Source organism: Dipodomys merriami, unplaced genomic scaffold, assembly GCF_024711535.1.
Source record: "Dipodomys merriami isolate MVZ:Mamm:240054 unplaced genomic scaffold, mDipMer1.0.p SCAF_72, whole genome shotgun sequence".
NCBI classification, from domain to species: Eukaryota; Metazoa; Chordata; class Mammalia; order Rodentia; family Heteromyidae; genus Dipodomys; species Dipodomys merriami.
In genome coordinates, this window is record NW_027206313.1 from 5,184,477 (window position 1) to 5,204,272 (window position 19,796).

Sequence of the window (19,796 nt, forward strand, 5' to 3'; positions counted from 1 at the left end):
GGGCGCTGTCCCTCAGCTTTTCAGCTCAAAGTGAGCACTCTACCACTTGAGCTACTTCCAGATAGTTTATTTTTTTAATCTTAAAATTGTTAAATTAATTAGTGAATTATTTAACCTAACTTCTTTTGTGTGTGATAGTAATCAGGCTTGACTTCAGGGACTCACAGTCTCATTTGGCTTTTTCACTTAAGGGTACCATATGAACCACACCTCCACTTTTAGATTTTTGTTGATGAACTGGAGATAAGAATGTCTTGGATTTGCCTGTGTGGGCTGATGTTGAACCTAGAGCCTTGATCCTCAGATCTCAGCCTCCTGAGTATCTAGGATTACAGGTGTTGGCCATCAGCACTCAGCTTTAATAACTTCTAAGCACATTTTTAATGGAGAGTAGCTTTCAAATGACTCAAACTTATTCTTTATACAACATGTACTCTGCATTCTACCTGCAATGTATTATCATTCTTTTCCTCAAAGGACTCATAATCACAGTTTATGCAGCTATGTTTAATAGTCTCCATAATATTTGTACATGTGTGAAAGACCTTTGTGCTTCTTGTACAAGTGATATTGGAAATATGGTATACTAGATCATACTGGGCTTATCCCTTCCATAGATGCATACGGAGGAAAGAAGAAAATCATAATCAAGAAATTGATTACAGGGCTAAGAATGTGGCTTAGTGGTAGAGTGCTTGCCTAGCATGCATGAAGCCCTGAGTTCAATTCCTCAGTACCATATAAACAGAAAAAGCTGAAAGTAGCACTGTGGCTCAAGTGGTAGAGTGCTAGCCTTGAGCCAAAGAAGCTCAGGGACAGTGCCCAGGCCCTGAGTTCACAAACCCCAGGTCTGGCAATAAATAAATAAATAAATAAAAGTTGATTGGGGTGAAAACAACCAAAATGAAAATTGGTTACCAACTCTAAAGAACTCATGTGCTTCTAGAGAATATGTCTAGGTACAATCTATCCTCATGATAAACTTTGCAAAATCCTTTGCTCTCTTCTAGAAGAATTTTCTTGGCATGTATATTCATTCTTTCTGATTTACATAAACACAGACAATAGGTATACAGATAAATACCTATAGATATGTAGATATATGTCTCTATAGAGATATAGACATATTGATAGATAGCTACCATGTATGTGCATCAAAACAGAATTTTATGAAGAAAGCTTTACCGTAAAGTTACTTGCACCCACCTTTCTTCTAGAAGCTGTACTACAGTGACTTGCAGGGAGATGAGTTTGTGTGCCAACTCTAGGTGTCACTAATATTAAATCCAAATGAAAAGATGCAACATGAGTTGGAAAAAATCACCTTCAAGTCTGTTTCTGGGAAAACTAATCTAAACTATTCTTTACTTCCATAAATATTTATATGTTTATTACCTCCAGAATCTAATAACTATAAACTCAGAGAGAATTACCTTGTAGGGAAAAAAAATCAAAGGCTGCCCTAGCAGAAATATCAAATAGATTGAGACATGTTTGTGGTCCACATCTAAAATTGCTGTCAGTTTCTAGTATTAAAAAATAACAAAGGTAGACATGATGTTTGGTGCCACATTGTTATATACAAGGTCTAAAATACTTTCAAAAGAAAGCCAGCGTCCACTGAAAAGTGGTTAGCATTGGCACTCAGAAACACATGTTCCAGGGGCTGGGAAGGTGGCTCAGTGGTAGAGTGCTTGCCTCACATGCATGAGGCCCTGGGTTCGAGTCCTCAGCACCACATAAGCAGAAAAAGCCGGAAGTGGTGCTGTGGCTCAAGTGGTAGAGCACTAGCCTTGATCTGAAGAGCTGAGGGACAGCGCCCAGGCCCAGAGTTCAGGCCCCACGACTGACCAAAAAGAAAAAAGAAAAAAGAAAGAAAGAAAGAAAGAAAGAAAAAAGAAAAGAAAAGAAACACACGTTCCAGTCTTGACTCTGCCAAGAAGTTGCTATACAGCTTTGTTCCTTGTGTGGCATGAAACTTTTTTTGCCAAAAAAAAAAAGAGGAGGAGGAGGAGGAGGAGGAGGAGGAAGGGGACTAAAAAATAAGCATATTCCAGTGTTCTTTCTTTCTTTCTTTCTTTCTTTCTTTCTTTCTTTCTTTCTTTCTTTCTTTCTTTCTTTCTTTCTTTCTTTCTCTCTCTCTCTCTCTCTTTTTGTTTCTGTCGGTTGTGGGGCTTGAACTCTGGGCTTGGGCGCTGTCCCTCAGCTCTTCAGCTCAAGGCTAGCACTCCACCACTTGAGCCACAATGCCACTTCTGGTTTTCTGGTGGTTTTGGTTGGAGATAAGAGTCTCATGGACTTACCTGCCTGGGCTGGCTTTGACCCTTGTTCCTCAGATCTCAGCCTCTTGAGTAGCTAGGATTACAGGTGTTGTGCACTGGCACCAGGCTCTTTCATTTTTTTTTTTAACAAAGTAGAAGTGTACCCAGAAACTCTTAATACAATAGAGTGGTTTCATGGTCCTGGATTTGCTATATCCAAGTATGTTTGGCAACTCTTTTTTTTTTAATTGTAAAGATACTGCACAGTTACATGAGTGAGGTAATGACTAATTTCCTATTGAGCACTGTTATCCCCTCTTTTGTTTTTCCCCTACTATCCCTTCCCTCCCCACCTCCCTAATTCCTCCCTCCCCTTCCCCCAAGTTGTAAAGTTTGTTTTCAACATAGTGTCTTGTACATCTCATTGTTACAATGGGTCAGACTGTATCCTTGTTTGGCAACTCTTAACAGCTATTTGTAATGAATTTCTGCTCTCTTGGACCACTTAGTTCTTATATGTTCAACTCTGTGTGTGTGTGTGTGTGTGTGTGTGTGTGTGTGTGTGTGTGTGTGTGTGTGTGTGTGTGTGTGTGTGTGTGTGTGTGTACCAGGACTCGAATTGGGGGCCTTGAGACTGACCCTAAAACTTCTTTTGCTCAAGGGCTCAAGGCTAGCATTTTATCACTTGAGCCACAGCTCTACTTCTGGCTTGCTTTGGTAATTTATTGGAAATAAGAGTCTCATGGACTTTCCTGGCTAGGCTGGCTTTGAACCGTGATCCTCAGATCTCAGCCTCCTGAGTAGCTAGGATGACAGGCCACCTGCACCTGGCAAATACAAGTACAGGTATGTCAGGGTAAGGCATAGAAGCAGCCAAGGAGAAAAATACAGCCTCTGGGTTCAGGCCAGGGTGGGATCAGGCCAGGGTGGGCTCAAATCCCAGGTCAGCTCCTTGTGTTCTTGTTCGGGATCATCATTTCTGTCATGGTCAGTTTTCTTTCTCATCTTCCAAGTGAGGATAACATTCATATTGACGTCACAGAGGTATTTAGAAAGAAATTGAAGAATTCTGTACTTAAGGCACCTTGATATGATTCAGCTATGTAGTAGTCAGCTAAATCAGCTGTTGCTAATAAAGTGTAGAAAACTTATGAGAGGAATTAATCACGAAAGAGCAAAGCTATTAACACATTTGTTGAAGACATAGAAGCAAGGTGCTGGTGGCACAGACCTATAATCCTAGCTATTCAGGAGGCCAAGATCTGAAGAGATCTGAGAGTCAAGATTAAAAGCCAGGAAAGTCCATGAGACTCTCTTCTCCAATTAACCACCAATAAAAGACAAAATCAGCACTGTGGCTCAAGTGGTAGAACACTAGCCTTGAGCATAGAAACCCAAGGACGGCTCCTAAGCCTGGAGATCAAGCCACAGAACTAGCACACACATGCACACACACACACACACACACACACACACACACACACGTGCATGCACCTTCACATACACACACACATGTGCACACACACACACCCCGTAGAAAGGACTTCCGAGAATACAGTGAATTCTACTTTCCAGGGGCAAACCAAGAATTTTTACCTGGTAGTTCTGTGAGCATACTGAAACGACAATTTCTAGAAAAGTGACCTTTTCACTTCAAGCAAAGCTACCCTTAAGCAACTTAGCTAACTAAAAGCCAAGAGACAAGAAATGTTTGCTGCCCCTGGGGTGTGCTTTAGGAAGGAAATGGTCACATTTATCACAAATATAACGTATGATGAGGTGGGACGTCACAGAAACCCAGTTTGTTATATCGCTCCGTTTCAGACAATGAGGTGTTGAAAGAGCTGTGTGCCTATAATTCCCTTTGCAAAATCTCACATAAAATACAGTAAGAAAGAGAATTAGACAGTGATGTTACCGTATAGCAATAGAAGTTGAATGTGAGCCAGTCAACCCTACTTAACTTTGGAACTTTCTGGGCTCCACTTTCTTCATTTATTGAAACCCCTACCTTGGCTGGGCATGAAGGTGCATGCCTGTAGTACTAGCACTCAGGAGGCTGAGAGAGGATCATGGGGTTGAACTCAGCCTGGGCTACATAGTGGTACCCTGTTTCAAAAAAAAAAATCCACCCCAAGACCTGTTTTCAGACAAAGCTTGAAACATGCCTGAAGTTTCCAGAACATAATGATCATCATTGTCCTCAGACTGGATGCTCTTATTGGAAAGGGAATCAATAAACAGAGAGTTGCTGATGTTCTTGGGGACCTCTGTGGTGACATGACAAGTTGCTTTAAAACGTAGTGACCCCAAGTCATCATTGACCACCTCCCAGTTTCTATGGGTCATGAATTGGAGAATGACAGCGCCCGAGGCTTTTCACCAGGTGGCAGTGACCGCATCTGCCGGGGCTGCAGGCTGGCTGAGTCAGGGGTGCGACCCACTCTCCCGAGCCATACTCCCGGAGACGGAGGTCTGTTCCCAGCGATGCTGCTGTCCACGCGCACCAAGGGCGGGGATGCCCGGGGAGCCCTCGGAGCGCGCAGCTCTGCCAGCGCACCGCAGCGCGCTGGAGCCGAACCCCCAGTCTTCTTTGGGAGGAATCTTCATGTCCTCCAGAGATTATTTTTTCTTCTTTGTTGCTGTTTTCATTTCCTTTTGTCTTGTGTGTTTATCTGTCTTGGGGAGGGCAAGGGGGGGCACAGAAATGGAGGGACCAGGGTGAACGATGCTCACTGCACACTATGCTGAAAGTGAACTCTACAACTCGCAGGTGGGGCTGGGAAGGAAACACTGCAGAGAGTGAGCGATGTTGAAAAAGACATGTACTCGTTACCTGAAGTACAAATGTAACGCCTCTGTGCATCACCTTGACAATAACAAGACTTTTAAAGAGCAAAGCTGGAGAGAGATCACAATACTGGGCTATAAATCCAAAGGCAGTAATGGTACTGGCAGCATGGCATGAAAACAGGGACACACATCAGTGGAACAGAATAGACAAGGCCTTGCGTAGTGAGAGCACCTTGGAGAAGACTCCAGATTCTCAGGGCTGATTCCACACTGAAACGTGTCTACACCGCAACATGATTAACAGAGAAATAGTTGGAAACTATCTACCCAACAATGATAATATCCAGAATGTATAAGAAACTCAAAAATCAAATCTCAATAGTAAAAATGTCATTTACAAATGACAAGTGGTTTTACTAAGTATTTAAAAGAAGATATATCATAGCCTACAAATACATGAAAAATGTTTATCATCATAAATCATCAGGGTATGCAAATCAAAGTCAAAGGTTACCTGACTAACTGGGATAAATAGCTAGATAGATAGATAGACACAGACCAACAGCTAACTAGAACTCAAGTTACGTGCTTGTGAAGATGTAGAATGAGGGGGTGTGGAAGGCTCTCATACTGTTTGTGAAATTGTAAATTAGTATAGCCCTTTTGGTAAATAATATACAAGCTCCCCAAAATCAGATCCACCATCTGGTCCACCTATCCCACTTCTGTGTAGATAGCCAAAGGAAACGAAATCAGCAAAACAAAGCAATCCCTGTTGTGCCCGTGTTTATTACAGCACTATTCACAATAGCCAAGACCCGGGTGAGGTGCTCAGTATCCCACGATGGATAGTGGAAATGCGATCAGTGTACATAATGGAGTATCATTCACCCATAAAGAAGAATGAAATCTTCTCATGTGCAAAGTGGATGGAACTGCAGGACATAATGTTAACTGAAATAAACCAGACACAAGCAGAAAAGTGCTGCATTTTTCTCCCTCCTACGTGGAAACTAAGAAACTCTTCTTGAAACTAGGCTAGAAAGGGGATAGAATAGTGTGTCCGATCCATGAACATTGTATGCATGGATATAAATATCACACTCAGCTCCATTCATATATACCATTAATATGTGCTCATTAAAACAAACAGAAGAAACAATAAAACTTTGTAGTAAAAAAATCCAATAACATGGCAATAAATAATACATGACTAGTTCTACTCGTAATACTGTTAAAGAAAACAATGAGATTTCACAACTACAGTCGTGTCATATCTAGACAAAATGCTATTCTTGTGGATAGTTGAATATTTGGACTGCCAGGATCCATCTGCCAGAAGATATGTATAATCTTGGAACCGTCCTACAAGAAATTATAGTTTATAGTCACGCTTGTAATCCTAGCGACTCAGGAGACTGAGCTGAGGAAGATTGGTGATTGACGCCAATCTGAGTAGTATCCAAGCCAAGCCAGAGGTCCAAGGCCCTGGAGTTCAACCTCAGTACTGGCAAGAGAGGTGGGAGAGAACAAGAAGCTACCCTTTCATCTAGATTTTAAAAGGATACAGTAGATTGTCTTACTTTCTTGCCAAACCCATCCAAGATCTTCAGTGGCATTGTGACTAAACTTTAATGTCGCAGACTTGGCTTTCCCAGTGTAGCAAGCTCAGCCCCCCGCCCGCCACTCTACCTGCCAGCAACTTGTTTACTGTCCCCAAGCCACAAGGGTTCCTTCCGGTCCTGAAATACTTCAAACCACCGGACTTTAGAGCCTTTGTATTTTCTATTTGCCAGAGAAATGTACATCGCACCACCCCAAATCCATGACTCTGTGTTGTTGTCATGTGGTTGCTGTTCTTACTGCTATTTGTGCCAGTCCTGAGATTGACCGTGGGGATTTACTCTCTTTCTTGGCTTTTTCACTCAAAGCTAGCATCCTACCACTTAAGCCAGCACCGATGCTGGCTTTTTGATGGCTAGAGATAAGACTCCGTCTCACAGACTTTCCTCCCTAGGCTAGCTCTGAACTGCGATCTCAGACTCCTGAAGTGCTAGATTACAAATGTGACCCACTAGCACCCGGGTCCATGTGTTCTCATGGAGTCCTCAAAGATGTCCTTTCCTAAACCTGATCTAAACCCCGTCCCTCACTGCCCCTTTGTCCTACTAGCTCTTAATTACTATTATGATTATCCTCAGGTAGTTGTACAAAGTGGTTTCGATGAGACATTTCAATTTTATGAGTACATTGCAGTATTGAATCTTGATTAACGTCACCCCTTCTGTTGTTATTTCCATCCCAACCCCATCATCCTATCCTTCCTTCCTTCCTCTCATTCCTTCCTTCCTTCCTTCCTTCCCTCCTTCTTTCCTTCCTTCCTCTCATTCCTTCCTTCCTTCCTTCCTTCCTTCCTTTCCTTCCTTCCTCTCATTCCTTCCTTCCTTCCTTCCTCTCCTTCCTTCCTTCTTCCTTCCTTCCTTCCTCTCCTCTCCTCTCCTCTCCTTCCTTCCTTCCTTCCTTCCTTCCTTCCTTCCTTCCTTCCTTCCTTCCTTCCTCCCTCCCTCCCTCCCTTCCTTCCTTCCTTCCTTCCTTTTTATTCCTCTCTTTTTTTGTTTTTTGGTACTGGTCTTGAGGCTAGAACTCAGGCTCTGGGCACTGTCCCTAGATTTTTTTGCTCAAGCTTAGCACTCTCTCACTAGAGCTACAGACCTACTTCCAGATTTTTGGCCGTCAATTGGAGATAAGAATGTTACAGACTTTGCTGCCTAGACTGGCTTTGAACTTCACTCCTCAGCTCTCAGAGTCCTGAGTAGCTAGGATGACAGGCATGAGCCACCAGCTCCAGCTCCACAGTTCTTCCAACTACTGAACCTTAAATTCAACATCAATGACTGAACAGATAAGCATCCCAAGACCAGAGACCCAACTGCTCATGAACCTCTAGCAGAGTGCCTAGCACGCGTTTGGCTTGAGTTACATGTGTGGCAATTGTTTTGCAAATATTTTAGTGGGAGTAGTGTGGTGCAATACATGTGGGAACAAATTAATCCTCCACAGAGTAGAGACCTGGGGGCTCTCTTGTTAATACAGGAATATGAGAATACATTACGTCCGTTTCACTTGTGAGGTTTGACATGGATTACTGAAGAGTGATCTGTAGATTCATCCCCTCATCCCTACGGAGTTCTGCTCACAGACACACCTTCCTTGCCACAATTGGGCATCTGTGCCCAGGATGCTACAGCTACAGGCCTGCTCTACCCCAGACAAATCCAACCTTCACACAAGCTGCATCCAAGCAAGCTGACTTCCCAGGACCTTAGAGATATTTAAATTTTTTTTAAAAAAAAGAATGTAAATGAATCCATGACTTCTCCTTCTTCACTCTTCCAGGATAAATTAGGATGTGGATTTGACAGTAAAATCATTATGCTATCCACTTGAAACCAGGCCAATTTGTTTTTAATGTAAGAGAAAGCACGTTGACTTCATTTCCGTATGTACCTCCCTCGTTGCTCTGCTCTTTCCTCTGTGAAGTAAAAACTGAAGTCGCGTTTGTTGGCAGGTCTAGTCAGACACGTGCTGAGTGAGGCCGCAGCTCTGGCTGTCTGCGAATAGCTGTCACTTCTTTCTTTAACAGTCCTGTCATGTCTGCAGTGGAGAAAATGTATTTCCAATCTTTATGTCAGGCGGCAATCACTTTCTGCTCTGCCATAACCCATCACAGAAACCACAGCAAAGGATGCTCACAGGTTGTTTTTGTTGTTGTAGTTGTTTGATGGCGGGGGGGGGGGGAAGGAGAGAGAGAGGGAGGGAAAGAGGGAGGGAAAGCGAATGTGTGCACATACACATGTGTGCACATGCATAGGTCCTGGTGGTTGAACTTGAGGCCCTGGCTACTGTCCCTTAGCTATACACTCAAGGCTGGTGTGTACTGCTGAAGCCATAGCTCTACTTTTGCCATTTTGACTGGATAATTAGAAATAAGAGTCTGGGAGACTTTCTTGAACAGGCTGGCTTCTAACTGTAATCCTCAGATCTCAGCCTCCTGAGCAGCTAGGATTACAGCCACCAGCGCTCAGCATCTCCCACAAGTTTTTGCCAGGTTTACTGGGATCATTGATCCAGCCATGTGGGAGAACATTTCTTGAGAAGAACAAAATAATTGAAAGAAAAAAAAAACAACTCTTTTATGCTGGGGCTCTCCAACCTCATTCCAACAGATCTTATACATCTGTAGCCGACCCCACCCTTGTGAAGTGGCCATCCATTGTCAAAGGACCAGATGATCAAATAAAGAAGCCACAGAAGCGGGTGAGTGAGGGACACTCCAGTGACCTCAACCCAACCTATGCGTGAGGCTCACAGGTGACCTTACCTGACTCTACCAGGTGGATCCTCTGGGCAGAGAGTCGCTTAACTCTTTCCATAGCAAGTTTCCAAAGGTCTTAATCATTTAAACATTGTCACCCAGTCCTGTAGACAAAGCTCAATTTCCTCCAGTTGATAAAATCAGAGACACCTAAAAAAAAATCCAAAGCATTTACATAGAGATAGTATAATCCAGAAAGCCATTTTATCCCAACAAAGGCCCTGATCTGCTTTAGCAATTTATCAGGTTCACCAAAAGCCATAACACCAGATTTCCAGAAAGACGGTTTTTAGAAAACATTAAACAGTGAGGCTATGTTTAGAGTTCCTTCTAGAATTGTTTCATCGTTTTAACTCTGTGCCATTCAGATCCTTCTCCAAATTAGACAGTATCACTTACCTAAAAAATTGAGAGGCAACCAAAACCTGTTCGTCTCTCAGTTACAGTCTTCAGTATCTTGGATCTCAGCCTCCTGAGGAGTTATGATTGCAGACATTGGCTACTGGTGTGGCTTTCTTACATTTTAACGGGTTTATTATGACATGTGCATACACACACACAATGTGCTTTGAACATATGCATCACCATTACCTGTGGTTGGGGTGAGCTGAGGAAGGGGCGGGTCAGGGGGTTCAGACCCGAATCCCCTCTCGCTCTCCATACTGACTTCTGTGTACTTAGGCACAGATATCCACCAATGAAGAACGCTTCACAGCGCCACATCATCAAGTAACTGTAGGCTGTTGTTCAACAGAAGAGTGAGTGAATAAACATGACTTACTCCTTTGTCACACAGCAGTGCATGACAGCAATCCCTGAAAAGGACCGATTTGCACAGCAAAATGCACAGGTCTCACGGACCCAGGGTCGGGTGTAAGAAGAGCAGAGTGTGTCCTTTGTGAGTCTATTTACATCAGAATACTCCAGTTAGGTCAATTGCCTTTTGTAGACAGAAAAGCCCTTGATTGGAGGCCTTGTCCTCCATCTCAGAGCCTGGGTGGGAGCTGTACTCATGTTCCTCTGTGTGCTGTGACAAGCCCAAGTTCCAGAACATTCTTCAAATGTGCTGGGTGGGTGGGGGAGACCTTCAGGTGAAAGACAGTGGTTCATAGGAATATTTGACTTAAAACATGGATACAATGGGTCTAGGATATTAGTAGCTAGCATTGTGATAACGGAGCCTTTAGGAAATGTTCTAGGCTTGATTCCAGCTACGGTTATATTCAAAAGCTGTCTAACTGAACAGCTAAGGTATGTGTAGTCATATTATCCAACGCACATGCGTGAAAACAGAACCAAGTAACTTGAGGGGATGAATGGTAGGGGTGAGGAGCAAGATGCATTTTATTCATAAACTAACATGTTGTATTGAAACATCTTTGTTCCGCTATTTAAAGATAGTGAAACAGAAAATACATAAGAGCATTAAAAAACAAAACAAAGCATGTAAAACTGGTCCGTGACATTAGAGGCGAGAATAATGAGAAAGCCTTCAGGAAATGCATTGGATCTGATTTCTGTCCTGTCGAGATTCAAAATTCACCAAATTGAGCACTCAAGACAGGGACATTTTCCTGCACGTCAGTCATTTGACTGCATTTCAAAAACTGCCTTTGGAAGTGGAGGAACGGCTAAAAGAGTAGAGTGCCAGCCTCGAGTAGAAAAAAATCAAGGGAGAGCTCAAGACCTGGAGTTCAAGCTCCAGTACTAGCAGAAAAAGAAAAAAAAAATGCTTGACTTTGGAATGGAAGAGAAAAGTGGACTTGGGGAAGTCAGACAAGACATGATTTCTATGGAGAGAAGAACAAGAGAAGGCGGGGTCCTGAGCAGGTAGGTTCTGAAGAACAGAAGCAGGGCCGGGGGTTGCTTTTATCATAGCAGGCAAGGAGAGACAGAGAAGCCAAGCATCCCCCCAATGAAGAACATTTCACGGGGAATTGTTTTCCTGTGAATAGAACTGAGGTAAATTCAACACACAGGCTGGCATAATATCCTTCTGGGTGGTACTATCTAGGTCAATACTGTGTTCACCAGGGGATGTAATAATCACCATTTAGTAAGGGTGAAAATTAAACCTTTGAAATTAAATAGGATAAAAAATGAAAGAAAAGCCATTGTAGATTTCAGCCCATTGCCTTGCCTGTGCGGACTTCCCCGCCGTCATCTATTCTTGTGATTTGTCCGGCCTCACCCATCCCAGGTGGGTGGTGATGCTCCTACTTCATTTCTCATACAGCTCATCAAAATAGGCAGAAAACTCTCCTGGGAAGTTCCCGACTGGGTTTTTTTTTTCTTTTCCTGCCATCATTTCTTTAATTACTGTTAGTTGCATTATTCGTCATCATCCTTAATTGAGCATGAACAATAGCTCAACACTGTAAAGAAAATGTTAGAGGAAAGTCATTTTCTGGAAGCCAGAGGAGCTGACTCAAAGAGGAAGAATAATGACAGAGAGAGAGAGAGAGAGAGAGAGAGAGAGAGAGAGAGAGAGAGAGAGAGAGAGAGAGAGAGAGAGAGAGAGAGAGAGAGAGAGAGAGAAAGAGAGAGAGATTCAGCCCAGGTAAGGTGGCTGCTGGAGTCAGCTCTATGCAATGCCGAGATTCCCTGTGGTGATGAAGAGCAGTCATTGGCCAGACAGCCCTGCTTTCAGCAGGACCAATGGGTCAGGCCTCTGGCCAGGTACCTCCCCACTGATGGAGCCAACTTCTCTCCTCGTATTGGGGAGCAGTGATGGGCCTGGGATGTCGAGAAAGTGAAATTCTACTTCTTACACTGCTTTGTGATGCCTGAGCTTCTGGGTGGGGAACTGAGACCAGAGAAGAACCCGGAAGGTAAGTTCATCACCTTGTAAGTGCCAAGATTTTAAACCATTTCAGCATTCCTTGACAGAATGACTATATTTCTTTCCTCCTAGTAGACCGCTTCCATTAAGGCCTGTCTTCACCTTTCCAAGTCTTCTGAATCCAGCAGGGTTTTGTTTTTTTTTAAACTACAGGTAATTTTTTTTAATATAGGTACAAGTAAAAGAATAGCCAACAGAGGCTTAACAGGAATTTCATAGGCAGATCATTGTATCGACACGGGTTATAAAGGATCAGCATGTCAACAAGGATATCATGTCTTCCAGTGATACTGCTCAGACATCTTCAATAGTTGATGGTGCTTCCTTTTCTGCTTACAACTCTGAACATTGGCACTGCAAAGAGCAATATCACAAGCCAGAGATGAGGAGGAGGATTATTAAATACAGAGCTTCTCCCATGCACCACCATCATCCTGTGAGGACAGAAAAACTCCCCCTAAACGTTCTTACATCACATTGACTACGAACTGCCACCACCCCAAAAGAATGAGTTTTTTATGACTTAATCCTGATTCATCGTGGTGCAGGATTGGACTCATCGCCACTGTTATAAACTGAGATATAGCTCACCAGAAAAAGGGGAAATAGCTGTTGAGTATGCAATCAAATGCCTTGACCAGGCTCACATTGTTAGTTTATTTTCCTTGAATAGTCTCCCACCCATCTATATCAATAGTATATTCCCTACATACACAAACCTTGTTCCCAAGTTAAGATGATCACTTGAATTAGTCACAAAGTTCAGATACTATGATAGAATGTACTAGATGTACATTCTGTTAGACCAATAACATACAGAATTATATTACATTATAGGTTTTATTATATCTATAATATGTATATTATGATACATAATACCTATAATATAGTATGATATTGCATATCTATAATATATAATATACATTATATTATCTATTTACAATAGGAGATACATGTACTAGATGTACATTCTATTTAGATCTACAATAGGTTTTATTATATCTATAATATGTATATTATATAATATATAATACCTATAATATAACATGATATATTTTATCTATAATATCTATAATATACATATTATAGATATAATATACATCATATTATAGAGCTACAATAGGTGATACATGAACTAGATATACATTCTGTTTAGATCTACAATATAATATATAGTTTGCATCTACAAGAACAGCCAGCAAAGACTCACCAGGAATTTCACAGGCAGGTCATTCTATGTATCACCACAGACTGTAAAGCATCAACCTTGTCAACAAGAATGTCATCACTTCCAATGTCGCTCACTGCTCAGGCATCCGCAGGAAGTCAGTCATGCTTCCTTTTCTGCTTTGAATAGACATCTAGTGCATTCTATTCAAATTCTTTGAATATCCAAAGTGGCTCCAAGGCTATCTTTTATCCCTTCATTTATTCATTCAACAAATAGTTCCTATATCCCTGCATGCATTAAACACCTCTTTAAGTGTTGAGAATATAGCTGTAAACAACATTATAGCATCTTCTTTTGTGAAATATACATCAGAATGGGAAACAATGATCATATATGTTTTTTTTCCTATCAGATTGTGGGGAAAGCCAGGGAGAATGTGAAGAAATGCAGGTGCAGGGATTGTGTTTTTAATTGGGTGGGTGAAGAAAACTTCAGGGAAAAGATAAGAGCTGAGGGAAGGTAGCCAGCTGGGCAGATGAAAGGAGTGGTTGGAGGAATCCAACTAGATATATGACTTGGCTGTGTTTGCATTTTAAAAGAATTTATCTGCTTTGGGGAAACCAATTGAAAGCAGGTAAAAGAAAAGGCAGAGAGAGATCGTATAGTGCCATTGCAATAATATAAGAAAATGGTATGTCAGGCTGTTGCTATTGGTGGAAGAGTTTTGCTAATGAATTGGGCATGGGATATGAGAATAAAGGAGGACTTAAATGTTACTCTGTACTTGGAGCTTGAGTAGCTAAAATGATGGGGGTTATTTGCTGAAATGCAATCTATCAAAGGAAAGTATGAACATCTGTAATCCTAGCTGCTCAGGAGGCTGACTCGTGAGGACTGAGGATTAAAGCCACCCTGCACACGAGAGTCTGTGAGACACTTGTATCCAATTAATCGCCAAAAAGCTGGAAGTAAAACTATAGTCTAAGTGGTAAAACATCAGCCTTGAGGAACAAAGCAACAGACAGTGCCTAGGCCTCAAGTTCAAGCCCTGATCTTGGTATACTCACACAAATGTATGGGGATAGGAACCACACATTCTGTTATTCTGTTTTGCACCTATTTAGCTTAAGACAGCTATTAAATATACAAATAGAAATGCCAAGTACATTGCTTCATGTACTTTTCTAGAATTCATATTTAAATGTAGTGAACATACAAATGTTTTTCAAATATGCACAATATTTGAAGTTATAGAGTCCAAGGAGAGCTGAAGATCTCTAGCATAAGGACAGATAGAGAGTAGTTTGGTTCAAGGACTATGGTATGATACAGCCAGAAGAGGAGGGGGAGGAGGAGTCGAAATGAAGAATTCTGACAGAGCATGACATCTCCCGATAGAAATAGGAAGGAGTGACCAACTAAAAATGACATTGATAGATCCAAATAGCAGCTGAAATTCTAAAGAGCTTGGCTTGAGGAAAAGAATAAAATGAAGTGATTACCAGTGCGCACAGATTAAACACTCATAAAATCTTGTTTACCTTTTATCGATTCTGATGTGAATCATTCATGATTTCCTATAATTATCTTCTCTCCTGGTCATTCTAGTATCTTTACGGACATTTAAATTGCTTTCAGCAATATATTTAGGCTTTACTCTAATAAAATCTGACTTAGAAAATCTAATCAATTAGTTATTTTCAGCCTCATCATTGGCATTACAAATGGACTCTGGTTTTACAAAATGATGAACCACAAATGACAAGCTCACTGATCTAATTTACAAAAATTTTACTTATCTGTTGCCTTTCTGAATCCATCTTTTGTATATATGAAGGCACACTGGCCTTCCTAATAAATGACATTGAATTTCTAATGGGAACTTCCACAATAACAAATTTATCATGTCCAAAGGAAGCCCAGGCAATATGTCATTTTGTTATTGGTACCCTCTTCTAAGCTTTCCTGTGAGCATCACCAGAGCCAAAGGGTACCATTTTGCCTGAATCAAGAGCTTTACATTTCCAAAGAAGAAACAGAATGTGAAACCCCTGTTTAAATTTAATCATCTGCACCTGTCACTTTTTTTTTGCTCCAGTATGTACTTTTTCAAATTGTTTTCTCATCACATTTCTTCTAAAAATGTTCCTTTTATTTCAAGTAGCTCTGTATATCATTTCAGAGAATTAAACCCATATTAGCTATCACCATCAAAAAAAAATATATATATATAGTAGAGAGGCAGGTTCTGAGAACTATTTGAAATAATCTCCTTTTTTATGTTATCCTCTTTTTCAAGTCTAGTCTCTGTGATGTAGCTATTTCTCTTCTGCCACTGATATAACATTTATGTGGGGAGGGGAAAATTTCTAATTTTCTTTTGCTGGTGTATAAATGTGTCATTTCATACAACTAGCTGTTTTTCTTTGTTGTAACTTCTTTCTCTCTGTTTTAGCCCGAGGCTCTCCTCTTTATTTGATCAGTATAGTTTATATCATATTCTAGGCAGCACTTCTTCCCAAGAGAAAAACAGGATTTCAAATTGCTACTCACGATTCCTAAGGCAAACTGAAAGGGCACTACCTGAATTAATGTTGTCTTTACTGTTTTCAGTGCTTATTGGTTTTATTTCCATTAGCTGATGGATATACTTATTTTCTATCATTTAATATCATTCTTTCCCATGCCCAATAATTAATTTTTGGCCTGATTATTTATCATTGGTTGCTTGACTGGTTAGATAGAAAAATAATCAATGTGAACACTTGGTGGCAAAATCAGAATTAACTTCTCAATAACTAACAGGTAGTGTGGTATGCCCAGTTTCATTTTCCTTTGATTGGTTTCTGAAATAAATTCTTCCTTTAAGGTATGTGAGAGATAATTGTACTCTATATTCTTTATCACACTTTTCACAGCTTGCAGGGATCATATTTACCATTAAAATACAGAATCTAAAGGGGCTCATGTCTATAATCCTAGCTATTCGGGAGCTTGAGATCTGAGGATCATGGTTCATCACCCCCCTGCCCAGACAAACACAAAAGACTCTTACCTTCCCCCCAAAAAGCTAGAAGTGGAGGTATGGCACAAGGGAAAACAAAACAAAAATCCAAAGAGAAACTCTAGGCTCTGAGTTCAAGCCCTAAATAAACACACACCACACACACACACACACACACACACACACACACACACACACACACACACACACACACACACACACACACACACACACACAAAATACAGGAGTTTTAAAGAGTAATTCTGCACAGAGCTGCCTAACAAAACAATGTGTTCCTCAGACTAAAATGTTAGTTATGTATGTTCATCTCCAGACTTTAAAGAAGCCAGGGACCATTGCAAAAAAAAAAAAAAAAGAAAGAAACCCAGTGGCAATATTTACTACTTGTGTTAGAACATTTGTTTTCCTTACTAGCCCAAAGAAAAGAAATACCTTGAATGCACTTCCACAGTAATAATTCCTCCAAATGCAACCATTTTTTAAAAAAAGAAAAAGGTTACATTCTCAACAAATTTGTATTTGAGTTAAGAGAAAGAGATGCTATGTATATCCTTACAGCCAGATGTGCTCAAAAGCAGACTAGAATGTGCATCAGGAGCTGTACACAAAAATCATCCACGTGCAGTCAATTCTAAAGCAAGTAGAACATCTAGGCACTTTTACTTGCCTTCTCTGGCATTCTAAATTATCATTAGCAATCATAACAAGAACAAAAATGGCTCTTATGTTTTCTGTCATTGTTTCACCTCTTTTCACAAATTTACGATGGGTGGTGGGGAAGGAAAATCCTGTTTCCCATGTTTCTGTAATAGTAATAATGTTGTTCCTAGAATATCAGCCAAGCCACTGAAATTTGGTCAAAGCCTATGTGTTATAGCCTGGGTTGCCAAGAATGTGCAACTGTACCTCAACTTTACATTGAGATGCATTTCAAAGTTTCTAGGAGAATGTCACCTCCCTTTAACACATTTTGTAGTATAGATTTGAGTATAACTTCTGTCTCAGAACCAAATACCACCCATCTATATGTTAGAAAACCAGATAGATACCTATTTCAAGAGAACCAATTTTAACCCAACCACCTGCCTCCATTTAAAGCTGAAATTAGATGATGGATGGTTTGGTCTTAACCTTTTCTCTGTAATACACCATGATTCATAACTAGGGATGTGAGTGCATTTATTCTTCCTTGGTTGCCTTAAAATGAAGTATATTGGTAAGGAAATACTATTGTTTCACTGATTATAAATTAAAATGCTAAAATTAATGTCAAATATCATTTCAACATAGACGTCATTACCATGGTAACCCACAGGTAACTGAGTTGGGATAACTGCAAATTACACATTCAGCCATTTGAAGGCCTCAATGAACTAAAGTCATTTAATCAAGCTTCTTGGTGCTTGTGTTATGTTATCAAGACCACCCCATTAATGTCACAGTAAGAAAATCCAAGTTTCCCTCTTCTTGTCTGCCATTTCTTCTATCAATGTTCAGCCTGCTCATGGGAAAATGCTATATTTCATAAGTATACATAGAGAGATTTCTTTCCCTAAGAAAATGGGGCGTGGCACAAAGGTAATTTTTACTCACCAAACACAATGAGGTTAAATTCTTCACTTTTTCCACAAAGAAGAACAAGAGAGCAAACTGGCTTCTGACAGAAATCGATAGAGTCCTGAGAACTCTACCTCATCATGGGCATCTACTCCACGTTGCTCCAGGGTGGAGTAACGGGTTGACTCTTGGATTGACACCTGTGCTCTCTTCTTTCCTGGTTGAGTAAAGAACATTAGGAGCCTCCAATTTCCTTCCTTATCTACAGTGTTAGTCCGCTTTCCACAGCTGTGACAGAATACCTGAGAAAAGGCAATAGGAGGGGAAAGGTTTAGTTTGGTTCACAACTTCAAAGGTTTCAACTGTGGTTGGCTAGTTCCACTGATTTGGATGTGATGCAAGGTATCATAGTGGTGGACACCCATGGCTGAGGCTGCTCACCTCCTGGCAACCAGGAAGCAGAGAGTGAAAGACAGAAGATGTACGCTTCAAACGCAGGTCGCCACTGACCTACATCCTTTATGTAAGCCCCCACCTCCGAATAATCCAGTCCACTGGGAACTCATCCATGAATTAACCCACAAATGTGTGTCCTAATGATCCAATCACCTCTCCCCAGCACTAGCAGTAAGGACCAGGTCTTCAGTACAGGAGCACTTGGAGATACTTTATATGTAAATCGTAATATCCATTTATCTATCCTGATGTGACTATAGCTTTATTTTGCTTTTGCCTGTTCCGGGATTTGAACTTAGCTGGGGTCTCATGGACTTCTTTTCCCAGGCTGGCTTCAAGCCATGATCCTCTAAGACTCAGCCTCCTGAGAAAATAGAATGACATGCGTCAGCCACTGCTGCTGATTGTGAGGGTGATTTCTTGATGTTAACCCCAGGGTCTTCTTGGTGCCCATCCAGCAATACCTGTTTTATCCCATCTATCAGTCCATCTACAGGCAGGTGATGTGTAGAATTCCTAAAATTCCCATGCTCTCCTGCTGTTTTCAATTGGTCACAAAACCAGACTGAATTTTTACATGTAGACGACAGAAGACAAGTACAATGAATTAACTCATTTGTCTTTTGAGAACTGAGCTGAGGTAACGCACGGCTATGGAGAAGAAAAATTTCGCATAAGGAAGAACAGTAGCCTGAGCCTCCTGTTTGTCTGCAAGATGCACATGTGTAATGTGAATTAGTGTGATCTTCCTAAGAAACGAACTGACATAAGGCTTCTCTCTTATGCCCAAGTAACTTCCCTAGCAGATGGAGAGAGCTCTTCTGTCACTCCTGAAATACCTTGAAAAGCCACAGGCATTGTTGCCCTGGCAACATTCCGTGAGAACAAAGCTTGACCCAGATGAGAGGGCAAGCAGGTAATGTGGAATTTTCAAAGCCTTTCCGGAAAAAAGCAGTTGAACTGTACTCAATTGTTACACCCTCATCTCTCACTCTTGGCAATACTTAAAGTGAGTTTTAAATCCCAGGCTGACCTGCCGTATATTTCCATATGTTTGGAGTTTGGACTTTGTTCCTGTCTCTTCACAGACACAGAAAGATTCCAGCTCAGCAAGATTTACAGGTTAGCAGAGGGCATAGTTCCTGGTTCCCAAGGTGTATTATGTACACATAATACAAAGGAACCAGAGTTGGTATTGTTGACACACGTGATGGTTACCTAGAATCAACAATGGCCCCCTAAGTACCTCAGAGATCATCATCATCATCATCATCATCATGGTGGATCCTACAGATAGAAAGAGAGGTTAGTATGGA

General features: G+C 41.1%; 1 long non-coding RNA gene across 1 annotated transcript; it reads right to left on the reverse strand.

The window, feature by feature from the left end:
* Nucleotides 1-8,556: 8,556 nt before the first annotated feature.
* On the reverse strand, nucleotides 8,557-19,600 carry LOC138818199 (uncharacterized). Its single transcript, XR_011369004.1, has 4 exons — nucleotides 19,514-19,600; nucleotides 18,061-18,326; nucleotides 9,436-9,579; nucleotides 8,557-8,708 (listed from the first exon to the last, which is right to left on the reverse strand). It is a non-coding gene; the product is annotated as an uncharacterized lncRNA (long non-coding RNA).
* Between the last annotated feature and the right edge of the window lie 196 nt (nucleotides 19,601-19,796).